We start from the raw sequence: 14404 nt of genomic DNA on the forward strand, positions 1-14404 counted from the left end.
CCCAAAAAAATCTCAAGTTTGTAGACCTTTCTCATGATTGAGTTTTACAGTCTGCGCAAGAAGAAGGTTAACCTTTCTTCCCCTCAAACCATCATCGACGTTTAGTTTGTATAAGTAAAGTAAAACTGTTTAATTAGCAACTACAGACGCCTAAGTTAAGCCTTATTTAACAAAAAGTATTGGCCGATTTTTTGCCCAAAAATGACAACCAGTAAACAACAATGTTTACCACAGAATCCGACTGATTTGCGACACACAAAAAAAACGCTTATTTTTTCTCGGAAGTTAATAATGTTGCGTATGTCTCAGTTAAACTTGTTTGTGAGTCATTATTACAGTTTATTTACGTAGGTAAATGAGGTTAGAATATTAATTCCCGATTTGTGTCCGGCTGTAAATAAGGGTTGCTAATTTTTAACTTTGGCTGTTCTAAAATGGGGCTAATATTAACCGTATTTGATCAAATCATTTCGAGTTACTATATTACTTACTAGTTGCGCCCCGGGGCTCCGATTTCGTGGGATATTCGGGACAAAATGTGTCCTATATGTTATTCCATGCCATATTTTATCTGTGTATTAAATCAAAATCTATGTATACAATAGGCGATCGGCAACCTGTTATCCTTCACGAAACTTCTAGTTTTGTGACAATGTTTAGAACAATTAATACCTATTTTATTTACAAAAAATATTATAAAGATGTACAATGATGAAATCAACGTTTTAATAAGCTTAATTTTTTCTAAGTAGCCCCTTACTACAATCACAGATAGATTCACAGTGGTTTATTCCACTCTTTCCCACAGATTTGTATCGAAGAATGTATTCGTAAATAAATAAATTTATTTACAGTAAAAAGTAAAATTGCAGACACATTAAAGTAGACTTAGTTCCTGTCATTGTTAAAGTAACTGTACTAGAATTATTTGATGACACGGTAGCCCATTGTGAAGCAAATTTTCGGCATCTAGATTTCCTGGAAGGTCTAACTTTTTGGTAGAACATCGGTCAAGCATGACTGAGAGACAAGATATAATTATCGTTTCAAGAGAGCGTTGGTGATCGAATCGGTAAGGTGCCCGGTTAAAATGCGTGATGCGCATAAAAGGCACAGGTTCGAATCCCACCGCGGCCATGTCCCAATGACTATTTTCGAAGGAAGAAGAGATTTAAGGCATTACAAATTAACAACTTGGTGCGGGCCCTTACAAACTGCTTTACTTCTGATCTGCATTTGGTGTGTTAAGACCTGGCTTACCTGAATTATGAATATAATAACATCCATACATACATATAATCACATACCCTTACGGGGTAGGCAGAGCCAACAGTCTTGAAAATACTGAAAGGCAACATTCAAGTACAAAATAATAAATAAGACTAAATTGCCTCAAGATAATAATAAAATAAGTAAGTTTATATATAAATAAGGTTACGATCCAATGGTCTGATGCACTTTCACTTATTTCATCTAGTGCTGACAATATTATGAATTAAAAAGAACCGTTAATGACAGGAAACACTGAATTGAAATCTTTATATTTATAGTCTATTTTAGTTCATTGCATTGTCCTGGTACAATTTAAAAAGGGATATAAATCACCTGACAGCCAATAAAGATATGTTATGGAAGACCAGTTCGGAAAAGGATGTTTGGATAAATATAAATTTTATGTTCATGGTTATAGGTATAAGGGTATGTTTGGTTTATCGCGGGTGTATAGGTTTAAGTAAAAAATAAAATAGACACACTTATCACGTCCATTTCAAATACTCTAGGTTTCTTAAGGTATGTTTATCATAAATGGTCAGGATATATTTTCAAATATAAGATTTGAAAATTTCTCTACTCCATCATTATTATTATATCTAATATAAATGGTGATAAGAGGAAATAAATAATTAAAACATTGTTGGTAAGTATAATATTCATTGTAATGAAAAAAAAAAACAATAAAACATAATAGAAATATATGCTTTTAATATTAAAAAAAAATTTAATCACGGCTTCCAAAAACCTACTAAATACTGATCTTATACAATGAAATAAAATAAAATAAACTATGAATAAAAATATGATATACCTAGATCGTTTGACATATTCGTAAACAAAAATGTCATTTTGGTCACGAGTAGACTCTTTTGATCATAAAAGATGGCGTTTGGACTGTATTTATTTTGATATATAATCGTACTAATTATCAAAATTAAAAAATAAATATTCATATAAATGGAAAACGGGCAAGTATTTCCATAAAGAGCTAAACAATTTCAATACTCACATCGGATAACTGTTCTTTTATAAAAGTCGAACATAAAAATGTGTAGGCGCCACCAATGACTCGTTAGTCACGACTTATGTACATTTGAGTCAGAATTAGAAGTCATATCATCAAATAAGTCCTTAAAATATCTGCAAGTGAGTCAATGGTTCGGTGATAGCTTCTTCATTGAAGATAACGACTGGAGAAGCCTTCTTATTAAATTCTTTTTGCAATCTTTGTATTAACGATCTGAGAGATTAGCCTACAGTATCTTTGGCATCGACATACATAGGTCTACAATATTTTTATTGTAATATCACCTATTTATTATTCTATTTAATTATAGCATGGTACAGAGAATTACTGAGAAATTGATAATTTTAATGATTAAATAACATAAGAAGCACATTAACCTAAAATTTGATATTACATAATTTTGGGACTTGATTTTGGTAGTTGTCACCCGATCTGCAAGAATAATATATACATTCACACAACTATACAGAAAAGTACATAAAAACTGGTTTTTAATTTAACATACAAGTTTTTGTAATTTATTATTTTCATTACATTTAGGTATATTTTTTTATTCGTGACTTGCGATGCTAACGCGACATTAGAATACTCCCTGAGGACCTTTAACCACGAACCTGAAAAAGAGAGAGCGTTTTTTTCCAAGATCAAAAGTAATATAATGCTCTTGTCAACTCCATAATATAACAGCCATTGTTACCAAGGTTATAATTTAAATTAACTTTGTTTCATGACGGGTGGTAGACGGCGTTGGCGCCTAATTATTACTCATTACTTGAAATCCTAAAGTTAGGTTCCGCGAAAAAGTACTCGTAACAATATTTATTACTGGTATTTTTTTATTGTTTCCAACAATAAGTTTTGTTGTTGTCTGCCAATATTCAAAGGATAGCCAGGTATTCATTCAAGCATAATTTATAAAGTACTTTTGTTACTACAATTTCATTATTACTTATTTGATTTTAATTTGTTACAATTACCTATGTAAATGAACAACACTGGTAGGGAATTAAATTAATATTTAAAAAACCGATTGTCAAAATCGGTCAATAAGAATATCAAATACTAAGATCGATTTAAATCATGACTGTCACAATCATTATTTCTGAAATAATTTCAATCAACACATTGATGAATCGATTTATAGACGTTATTTAGATCAAGGGCAAGTCTTAATAGCATATTAGTAATATTTTGTGTTGTATTTTTGTAATTACTTTATCGATTAATATTTAATTAATAATGCTGATATATTGACATATTCCAACCGGACCCGTGCTGACAGAACTAGGCTAATTTGTTAACAAAACATAGTTGTCTCTTTCTTTGAAGCACCGTCCGTGTCCCGGTAATGTATTTTTTTTTTCTGTAGTGTCTGAATATATCCACATATCACGTCTTCATCATAATGGGATAGACAGAGCCAAAAAAAATCTCGAAAAGAAGGCCACGTTGAGCTGGATGGCTTAAAATAATGAAATTGAAATACAACTTATTATCCCATCGCCGTGAAGACGCATCTCACGTTTTAAGCAGTATATGTATTTCTTGCCATGTCTTACTTGACATGTGCAATGTGGTTCCCGGTAATTAAGAGTAGGACCACTCCATATCTTTCCCGTGGATGTCATAAAAGGGATAAGGGATAGGCTAATAAACTTGGGATTCGTCTTGTAAGCAACGGGCTAGCAACCTGCCACTATTTGAATCTCAATTCCATCATAAAGCCATACAGCTGAACGTGGCCTTTCAGTCTTTTTAAAACTGTTGGCTCTGTCGCAACTCGCAAGTGATAAAGGCAAACATGATATGTATGTATGTCTAATACATACCCAATCCAAGATCATTTTTCACAAGTGGACCCTAGGCTTCTTGTCCAAAGAGGTAAAGACACCAACAATACTATGGGATACGCCATGGAAGAAGATGAGTTTTGGTAGTAGCCGAACATCCATTTATATTATCTCGGGATGACTATAAATAAAAAAAGTGTTATCATGATAATGAGACACTCACTAGAGAAAGTTTGATTAATTAAGATTTTTAAGTGTTAAGTAGTTTATTGACTCGCTAGTATCTCTATTAAGACGGAACGATAGTTAAGGCGAGATGGTTTATTATTTTTTATTGTTAGAACAGCTTTCGCCAGAGACTCTGCCTGTGAAATTATGGGTATTTTCACGCGGGACATAAGAATGATATGGGTGTCTTGTTGGGGTCGTTCTATCTACGCCACTCTGTATGTACTTACCTATGCAAAATTTCATGGAGGTCGGTTCAGTGGCTTTGAAGTGAATGACAGTCCAACAAAAAACACTTTCACATTTATAATTTACGATTACGATTGAATTATGCCCTCCGCCCGTGTAAAACGAAATTCTTGTATATTTCTAGAATACATTGGTTTGCATTTAGATACCTACGTAAGTATTTTTTGCATTAACATATGAAATATTATGTGAGTGAAAGAAAATCTGTCATAAACTGACATACTGAGTACCATTTGTTATGAAATTCTTTCTAGTTAAAGTCCAAGCAGACAATGTTACCGGTACCAGTTTTAAGATTAGCAACCTGACCCAATTTGAGAAGTCGTATTTACATACGAGTACAAATCAACATTAACATATTCGTACGAAGTACATTCAGTCAGAAAAGTATCGGGAATGGATTATTTATTTATGGTTCCAAATTCAAATTTTTGTTTTTTTTGTTGTTGTTAGATTGGCACAACTGTTTTCCATTTTGGCGCGGAGTTTGAGTTGCATCTGTTGTTTACATTAAATACAGTGCTATTTTTAGTTATATCATATCTAGTGTGTATTGCTAATTTCATAATGGATAAAAACATCGAACAAAGAGTTTGTCTTAAATTTTGCATTGCCAGTGGAATATCGTGTTCGGAGTCACTGAAAATGTTACAGAAGGCTTACGGTGAATCGACTTTATCAAAAACTCGTGCTTATGAGTGGTACAAAGCGTTCAAAAGCGGTCGAGATGTGATGGAAGATTTGCCTCGCTCTGGTAGGCCATCAACGTCTGCAACTGAAGTTAACATCGCAAAAGTGAAGGAAATAGTGACTGAAAATCCTCATTCAACTTTGAGAGAGATAGCCACCGAACTTTCTGTATCTCACGAGTCGATCCGTACCATTTTAACTAATAATTTGGGTATGAAACATGTTGCCGCTCGGCTAGTCCCAAAAGACCTGAATTTTTTTCAAAAACTCAATCGCATGAGAGTCGCTGAGGACATGCTAGAACGAGTCAATTCCGACCCAACATTCATGAAACGCATTGTTACTGGTGACGAGACGTGGGTTTACGAGTTTGACATGCAAACTAGTCAACAAGCTTCGGAGTGGCGCCTTCCAACTGAACCGAAACCGAAAAAACCACGCCAAAGTCGTTCAAAAGTCAAAGTCATGTTGACTATCGCGGTGTTGTGCACTCGGAATTCTTGCCGGAAGGTCAAACGGTAAATAAGGAATATTATTTGAGTATTATGCGGCGTTTAAGAGAGCAAATCCGACGAAAAAGGCCAGATTTGTGGAAAGAAAATTCTTGGATTTTGCACCATGATAATGCACCTTCGCACAAGGCCATCATTGTGAACGAATTTTTAACCAAACACTCAACAAATACCATCGAGCAACCACCATATTCACCAGATATGGCTCCAGCCGACTTTTTTCTTTTTCCTAAACTCAAATTACCACTTCGTGGCACCCGTTTTCAATCGGTAGAAGACATAAAAGAGAATTCGCGGCGAGAACTGACCTCAATTCCGGAAACAGCGTTTAAAAAATGTTTTGATGATTGGATTATTCGTTGGCGTAAGTGTATCGTTTCTAAAGGAGCATATTTTGAAGGTGATAAAATAAATTTGGATGAATAACAAACAGTTTGTGTATTATTGATCTTTTCCTGCTACTTTCTTGACAGAGTAGTATAATGTATGTTCCGCCCACGTGGTTTAATGTAACTTACTTATTTGTTAGTGCACGGTTTTTTGTCGCTATTAATTTGTTGTATCATCCTCTTTCATTCGAATAACTTCGACCACCTTCTACGTCACTTTGTATTTTGTTTTGACGAGTAGTTTCCATTTCACGTCTGATGACGTCACTATTTTTATCTATTTCTTCTACCTGAACACTCGGGCGACAACGTGTCCAGTCATATTTTGTTCCCAATTACCTTTCCGGTTACTGCAATACGTGACCACACCAACGTAGGCAGTCTCCCAATGCAGAACCAACTTTTTTGTTACCACAGATGTTAAATATGCAAAACAATGTGCAAATTGATAATTAAACAGCGATTTACAACTCGGAACATTTACCACAGAACACATAATTATACCGATATAAAAACAATTGCAATGAAACAAGAACATAGTATTAACAAAAATATTACGTTTGTTCACGTAATACGCAATTTCATTTCAGAAAAAATGTAATTCTATTGTATGTATGGGCAATGATTCTTGTTAGCTTTGATTGTGTTGTGGAACAATTGCGTAAAAATATGTTGTAGAAGAACAATACTAGGAGTCGATAATTAGCAATAGAGACGAGAAAGTGTAGCTTTTTCACGACTACAAGTACCTACTCAACAAAAGATGTCCACAACAATTGAGCATAGAGTAGAATATATTTAGAACTGTCTGTTACTAAAGCACTGGATCATCTATGAAATATGGGAGAACTGAGGTGCACATCTACGAAAAAACGTAAATGTAATTAAAAGTACCTACATTGAAAGTAACACTAAAAAGAATTTATTATATCTAACAATTTTAGATGCCTCTCACACTCTTTCAAGAAAATAATTGTTTTCAAAGACACTAAGCACTACATTGAAAAAAAAACAATAGAGGTATTTAGATATGTTTCATTGGCCATGATAATATGATCAACTAAAAGGTGTTTGTTTTAATAACCTATTTAACATGTTCATTAGGTACATATCTTACGAACGTGAATAAAAAAAAAAGAATTTAATGAATTGTAAATTAGTTTCATTTTTATTAGAGTGTTGAGAAAGAAGTAAGCGGAACCTAATTAATTAGATATAAAAACTTATGTTCAATAAAAAATAAACTATATTTTTGCAGTTGCATAAAACAAAAAAGCCTTTCTAATAGACTCTTGTTTCTTTACTCTTAAGAAAGCGAAAGTAATGGAACGGTCGCATGGCGCATGACACCCGCCAATTTTTTAAACTCCTTTTTTTAGGAAGTATGGGTTAACACTATATTACTAAGTATACCTCAAACAAGCTGAAAAAAATTGTGTTGCCCTATTAAAATTTTTCAAAAATCACAGTCACCCATCGTTATCGTTCAAATCAATTTTGACGTAAACTAACCAAGGCTATGTTGCAATTTCACATTAAGAAGAAAATAAACAAAATAATTAAGTAAATTATACTGCAGTTGGTGTAACTGTTAACACTACTCTGGGAATTTGTAATACACAAATTATTAGATGTTTATATCCTTTAGTCTTTCCTACTAAATTCACCGAAACACAGAGATTTATTTTATCGATTCAAAATTGTGACCTTGAAAAATAAATAACAATCATAAATATTCACACATTTTACATTCTGTGCTCGTCTTCTACAATTCAAGCATGTTATTCACCTACTTCTTTAATATTCACGGCGAGTGCAGCAATTTGGGTATAATCATCAGCATTGTTAAGACGTTAACGCAATGGTCTTTAGGCATTTTGTTTGAGTTGTGAAAAGCCACTTCTTCGTAGAAAACCTTGTGCTGTTGTGTATTTGGTATTTCAACATGCACAGGAATAACGTGCCATTATACCTACATTTACGTATATATCTGTCCAGTAGGACAGAGCCAACAGTGTAAAGTATGGCTTGTGATGGAATTGAAATTTAAATAGTGACAGGTTGCTAGCCCATCGCCTGAAAGAAGAACCACGTTTCTTTGTTTGACTTTTGTGCGCAGTAAGAGAAGCAGCTGGTTAGTTACATACAAACACATAGTCACGTCTATATCTCTTGCGGGTAGAAAGAACCAACAGTCTTGAAAAGACTAAAAAACAAGGTTCAGCTGTATGTCTTAATGATGGAATTGAGATTCAAACAGTGACAGGTTTCTAGCCAACAAGAAGTTTATTAACCTTTCCCTTAGATGACTTTTACGATATGTATGGGAAAGATATGGAGTGGTCCTATCATAAGGTGTTCTAAAGTGCTGGTAAAGTTAACACTATGTGTTGCTTTGAAACTATCATGAAGGCTTAACCATATAAAAGTCAAATCTGTCTTACTTAATTATACTTCCTCATTAATGAATTCAGGAAGTTACAATATGTAAACTAGACGACAAGAAAAGACTATTTCATGAGATCAGGAAGATAAGAAGGAAGGTGACAGACTATTATGTATTTTTTGCACAATTTATTACACTTTAAATGTAAGAAGGCCGCTGTTATTTGTTGATGTTGGTGTTGTACTTGTTTTTGCTTGTTATTTTCTCGCAGTTTGAATGTTTGTTCTTTTCCAAGGCCCCATTTATCTCAGTTCTTACCAGATTAATATGTAGCGGGAGCGAAGTCTCCCGGCTGGGTATTATCCTGGTGAACCGCCACTCAATCGAATGACTGAACGGAAATCCTGATTTTCTGATGTCGATAAATGATTCCGCATCAGCAACGAATCTTTCTTCCCAGCGGTGATTTCAAGTATACATATATTTCAGTCATTTAAGTGATGTTTATTTTCACATGAAAGGGTTGGCAACACTGTGACCAAACTATGAATGGTCTTAAAATATAAAAAGGCCAGACGAGAGCAGCTTCATGGAATAACCTGACTTACCGTATCCAAGATCATGAACAAAATAGGAACACTGGCTGCTCTCTTCTGGCTATAGAAAAAGAAAATATCGCCTTAGAATCTGTTTCCATAACGTACTCGTAACATACACGTATCATTGTAAGTATTAAATTTAAGAACAATAAGATCTCAACGATATAAAGAAAATTGTAGACTAGATTGCCTGGTAATTAATATAATAACGGCAGTTATGCGATGTTTTACTGCCAGACGATATGGTGCAAACTCAAACGTATACAATAGAAATGTTGAGTAACATACAACCGAGATTCGCATGCTTCGTTTACCTCCAGATATGATGAAACTTGTCAAAACAACAATCAAAATAATCTTGGCAATCTTCGAGTTGGTAATCATCAATACATACATATAATCACGCCTTCATCTCTGGCGGGTCGATAGAGCCAACATTCTGAAGAAGACTGATAGATTACGTTCAAATTTGATTTAATAATATTATGTTTATAAGCTTATCCCTAAGTCTCCTTTTACGACATTTATGGAAAAGATATGGAATGGTCCTATTTTTTTTTTCTATTGGTGCCGATAACCACATGGCACCATATCTTATAATCATCAGTCAGTACATCCATATTTCAAGAAATTATTTATTTATTTAAAATGTTTGCACGTAAAATGTACAACAGGTGGACTCAATGCCACAAGGCATTCTCTGCCAGTCGAACCTTTGGACCAAACTGAGAAGGATGTACGGGTAGTGCGATAGCTGTAAAAAAAAAATATTGTAGTATCACGATGGAAACTTATAATATTTGTGTCTGCAAGCATGTATAAAAACATTTTTTTTTAGTTTTATGTCTATATTTATGAGCGTACTTCCGTTTATAATGGCTAATCTGCTAAACGACTAAACCGGTTTTGACGAGACTTTCACCGGTAAATGATAAGTAAAAACACATTATTGTCCAAAAAATAAACACGCAGAACATAAACATAAGAATAAACGGCACAAAAGGCGGCCTTAGGGGAAGTGTAATCTCTTCTAGGCTACTTAGTGTTTACTTCCAGGGACTACTCGTACAAAAGGCCATCCATTGCATCCATCATGACTTGCTTAGGAAAAGAGGAACTCGAAAGGATATATTAGGACAAGAGCATTAAACATACTTTCTCTTAACCCAGTAAATCGCTAAAAATATAATCAAATCATAGGCGAAGTTCTAATGTTAAGGCTTGAAAATGAAATTAATGTCGATTTAAATTAAAATAAAGTTGATTAGACATCTCTAACTGCAACTATTTGCCCCACTACACTCGTAATTGGAGCGAGGCGTTTGGTTACAATTCACTAAGTGGGTAATGAAGCCAATGATGTCAGAGCAATATCAGCTGAGACAACAAACTGATAAAAGATTTTCATATCATTTCAATTTAGTGTTATTTTTAACATAAAGACAAAAGAGTTTTTAGTCAAAATACAATTTTCTTTAACTGTACGCCATGATCGATATGTTAAATTGCATTATTAACTGAGTGTGATTCCCGGCATGTTACAATAGGTCCACTTCAGTCTTTTTTTCTTAAATATTGTAGAAGTTGACAAGAGAAATAAGGACTTTCATTAAGTGTATGGTAACGCTGATAGCGATGACAAAATATCGTGTGTATCAGTTACTTTTCTCTGTGTTAATTGAAAGTTTGAAATGGTGTCAATCAAAGGAAAAGCTTTATATGATTTTTCTTCTAAGTCAGTCTCAAATAAGTCGAGATATCTGAATCTCATTTCGTTTTTTAGAAAAAATAATAATGAAATGTTGTCAAAAGTTTTGGCTGTAGTTTATGTATTTTAAAACATATTGCTCCATATTATAACGACTCCATAACCATAACACTGACATCGTAATTCTACTAACAATGACTGGTAGTACGGTAGAAACTAGTTGTTGTATGGACAGATGGACGATTTAATGGACAATGGGTGTAAACAATATGCTTCCTCTAAACTCGTAACTGGCTGTATGAATGAGCAGCTAGGACTTTCACCATTAGGCGCTTTGGTTTGCACACTGAGGTTCAAAAAGTAAATAAGTTTGAATGAGGAACATCGTGTTCTAAATTTTAAATGAATTGGTTCACCAAATCTTCAAATTCCTTCCTTGTTTCTCTGTTTCCTGAATCCTAAAATTAAGGGATTTTCAAGGCAATATAATTCAAGGTAAATAGGCATTTGACCTTATACTCCAATTTCCAATAGTTAAATCATTGACACAATAAATAAGTCCTAAGATAGTACTACAGATAGAATGAGCCATAAGGAGAATAATATCACACAATTATTTATATAACAAAAGTATATAAATTAATTCTGCACAAAGAGGTCAACGTCAGAAGACTTTAAGAACAGATGGACAGGCAGGTGCATGCAAGTATTAAAAGGGCATGTTAGAGATAAACAACAACGAATGAGTTACGGTTAACAATATATTACATTTTGCATATTACTGTGAGATACATGATCCAATATAGTTTATGTTCCTGCAAAGGTTGCAAAAATCAGACGGGAGGACGCTTCGTGTAAAATCCTGACTTACCCAATCCAGAATTTTGATCATAGATGAACTTCGGCGGCTCCTTTTAACAGTTGAGGATGCAACCGGGAGCAGAACATATCACGCCTCTTTCCTGTAAGCAGAGACTACACCTTTTCACTTATGTGTATAAGTGATATATGATCATCATATATAGGTCTTTAAATGACTTATATTTGAGCAGCTTGGTGTCCATCGTACCTTACGTTGTATTTACACGTTTCAATAAATGTATCTAATAGTATTATTTAAATGCTATTTATAGTAACTACACAGATGTTTAATTGACGTGTTATTATTGTTATTTTACTATCAACTCTATAATAACATGTGACATCTGACACTGCCAAGAAATAGATCTTTGTTTGCCATAAGTTAATCTCTTGTGATTAATGTATTTCCACAATCATGATTATGCAACTCCCTACTGTTTATACATGTATGAGCCTGACATTTTAATGAATGTTTTGCAGTGATATCATTAATTATATAGCTCTAAATATATACTGTACGTTATTAATTTAATTTTAATTGATAAGTGAGTATGTTTAATTTGACAAAGGTACGAGTAGGATATGTTATTAGGTACTTACTTATTAATTTTATAGTCACATTGTCCGTAAAGCTCCACACGGATCGACAACATAAAAAAAGACTTTTTGGCCTAATACATATACATACAAACATTTATCACACTCCTTTCCCAGAGGGTTAGGCAGAGATTACATCTTTCTACTTGTCACGATCCCTGCATTCTTCTTTCGATTCATTCACCTAACCTTCGGCCAGAACGTCTAAAATTTGTACAATAAAATTTCCATATACCTAAGTTAATTCATTCTAAAGAGTGATTATATCATACTTCCTGGCACTAATTTAAAAACCAGTTCTTCACTTCAACAATACCAATATTTCCGACTCATTACACGCCTTTAACCAACCACTACACAAAAGTTCTTTCTCTACCCTACTCTACAATCGCGATGAAAACGATGCAAATTTGAATTTCGAAGGGCGCTTGCGCAATGCTGTACTATTCGAATTCCCACGAAGCGAAACGGATTTTTTCTCCCCTATTTTTTACTATTACCGTAGTGTCGTTTTAATGATGGCACCTTTTTCTTGTTTACTTTGTGCGTTTATCTATGTCTTTGTGAGCACTTCAGGGGTGGTGTCTTTAGACAAGAGATGAATAATGTTTTTTCTATAATTGTATTACTGTTTGCTCTTTTGCCGTTACTAGTTATTTACGATTGGATTCTTTCCGTCATGGGATTAACTGCTTGTAAGATAATTTGTGATACAAATTTTTTATGTTCTTTACTTTAGTTCAGATTTTAAAAGTCTACAATATTTTGATGACCAGTTACTTTAGGAACTTTTCTAAATCCCCTAACTCTTCGCGTGGCTGTCGGTCTCAGAGTCGGGGCTGAAGTCTGTGTGGACCACAGCTGTGCCTCTTGTGGGGTTTCTGTTGATCGCCTAGGTCACCATGGTCTTGCCTGCTCCTCGGGTGCCGGCCGCCAATCCCGCCATGCTGCTCTCAATGACAGCCTGAGACGGGCGCTTGTCAGCGCCGACGTCCCCGTGGCCCTTGAGCCCCAGATCGTGCGAGACGATGGCAAGCGCCCCGACGGGATGTTATTGATACCCTGGCGCATGGGTCGCGCGCTGGTCTGGGACGCCACTTGCGCAGATACGCTGGCGGCGTCCTACCTCCCTGCGACCAGTAAACAGGCTGGTGCGGCGGCGGACGCCCGGGAGCGCTTCAAGACCAATAAATACAGTTGTCTTGGCACCCAGTACGAGTTCGTACCGTTTGGTGTCGAGACACTTGGTCCTTGGGGCAAGGGCGCACGGGAGCTCCACAAGGCGCTCAGCAAACGCCTGAGGGAGGCAACAGGGGACCCTCGCGCGGGCAGCTTTCTTGCGCAGCGTATTGCTATTGCAATACAGCGCGGGAATGCTGCCTGCGTGATGGGAACCCTTCCTAGGGGTCAAAATTTAAACAATAATGTTTTTAGCTTGTAATTTAGAATAGTTTTTTTTTTATTATTATAAAATAATTAATATTAGTTTAAATTATTTAATTAGGTATATTTATTATTAGTACTTTTCTGATTAATTATCATGAGACTGTAATTTTTTTAAGCACTAAATAATTAAAATTTACGGAGATTATATTTTATTTTTTTGATGACTCATTTAATTGCAAACAAAATTTTCGGCCCCCATACAGCTTCAATTCTGTTAAAATATAAGTCCTAACTAAGATTTATTATCTCGCGATATTGCCAATTGCAAGAATTTCTTTATTCTTGTAGGCAATTCACCCTAAAGAGGTGAAACAAAGGTGAAACAAATTTCATTACCTAACGTTTTCCCTACAAAGCAAAGCAATCTTGTTGGGAACAATGTCGGCGTGACCACAAATTATTATAACTATTTAGTGTTACTTACCTCACACTAGCTGACATACTTATACTACATCGACATTATTTTTTTTGTTTATTTCGCTACGGACCGCCTTAGTAGACTTCTTTCTCATAGTAGTAAATTCCAACTTACGTTCTTAAACTGTTTATTGCAACCAAACCCACGAACTGCAAATTAATGCAATAACAGAAATCAGGTTAAATAAAGCTTTTAAAATTTTAGTTCTCCATAAATCTTTACACGTTTT

General features: G+C 34.7%; 1 long non-coding RNA gene across 1 annotated transcript in view; it reads right to left on the reverse strand.

Annotated features, from left to right (window-relative positions):
- Positions 1 to 2165: 2165 nt before the first annotated feature.
- LOC132902724 (uncharacterized) overlaps positions 2166 to 14404 on the reverse strand; it is a 77566-nt gene continuing 65327 nt past the window's right edge. The window contains exons 2-3 of the long non-coding RNA XR_009657223.1: positions 4132 to 4273; positions 2166 to 2916 (exon numbers count right to left, since the gene is read on the reverse strand). This is a non-coding gene — a long non-coding RNA (uncharacterized LOC132902724). The remainder of the gene's footprint in view (positions 2917 to 4131; positions 4274 to 14404) is intronic.

This window comes from Amyelois transitella, chromosome 17 (assembly GCF_032362555.1).
Source record: "Amyelois transitella isolate CPQ chromosome 17, ilAmyTran1.1, whole genome shotgun sequence".
Taxonomy (NCBI): Eukaryota; Metazoa; Arthropoda; class Insecta; order Lepidoptera; family Pyralidae; genus Amyelois; species Amyelois transitella.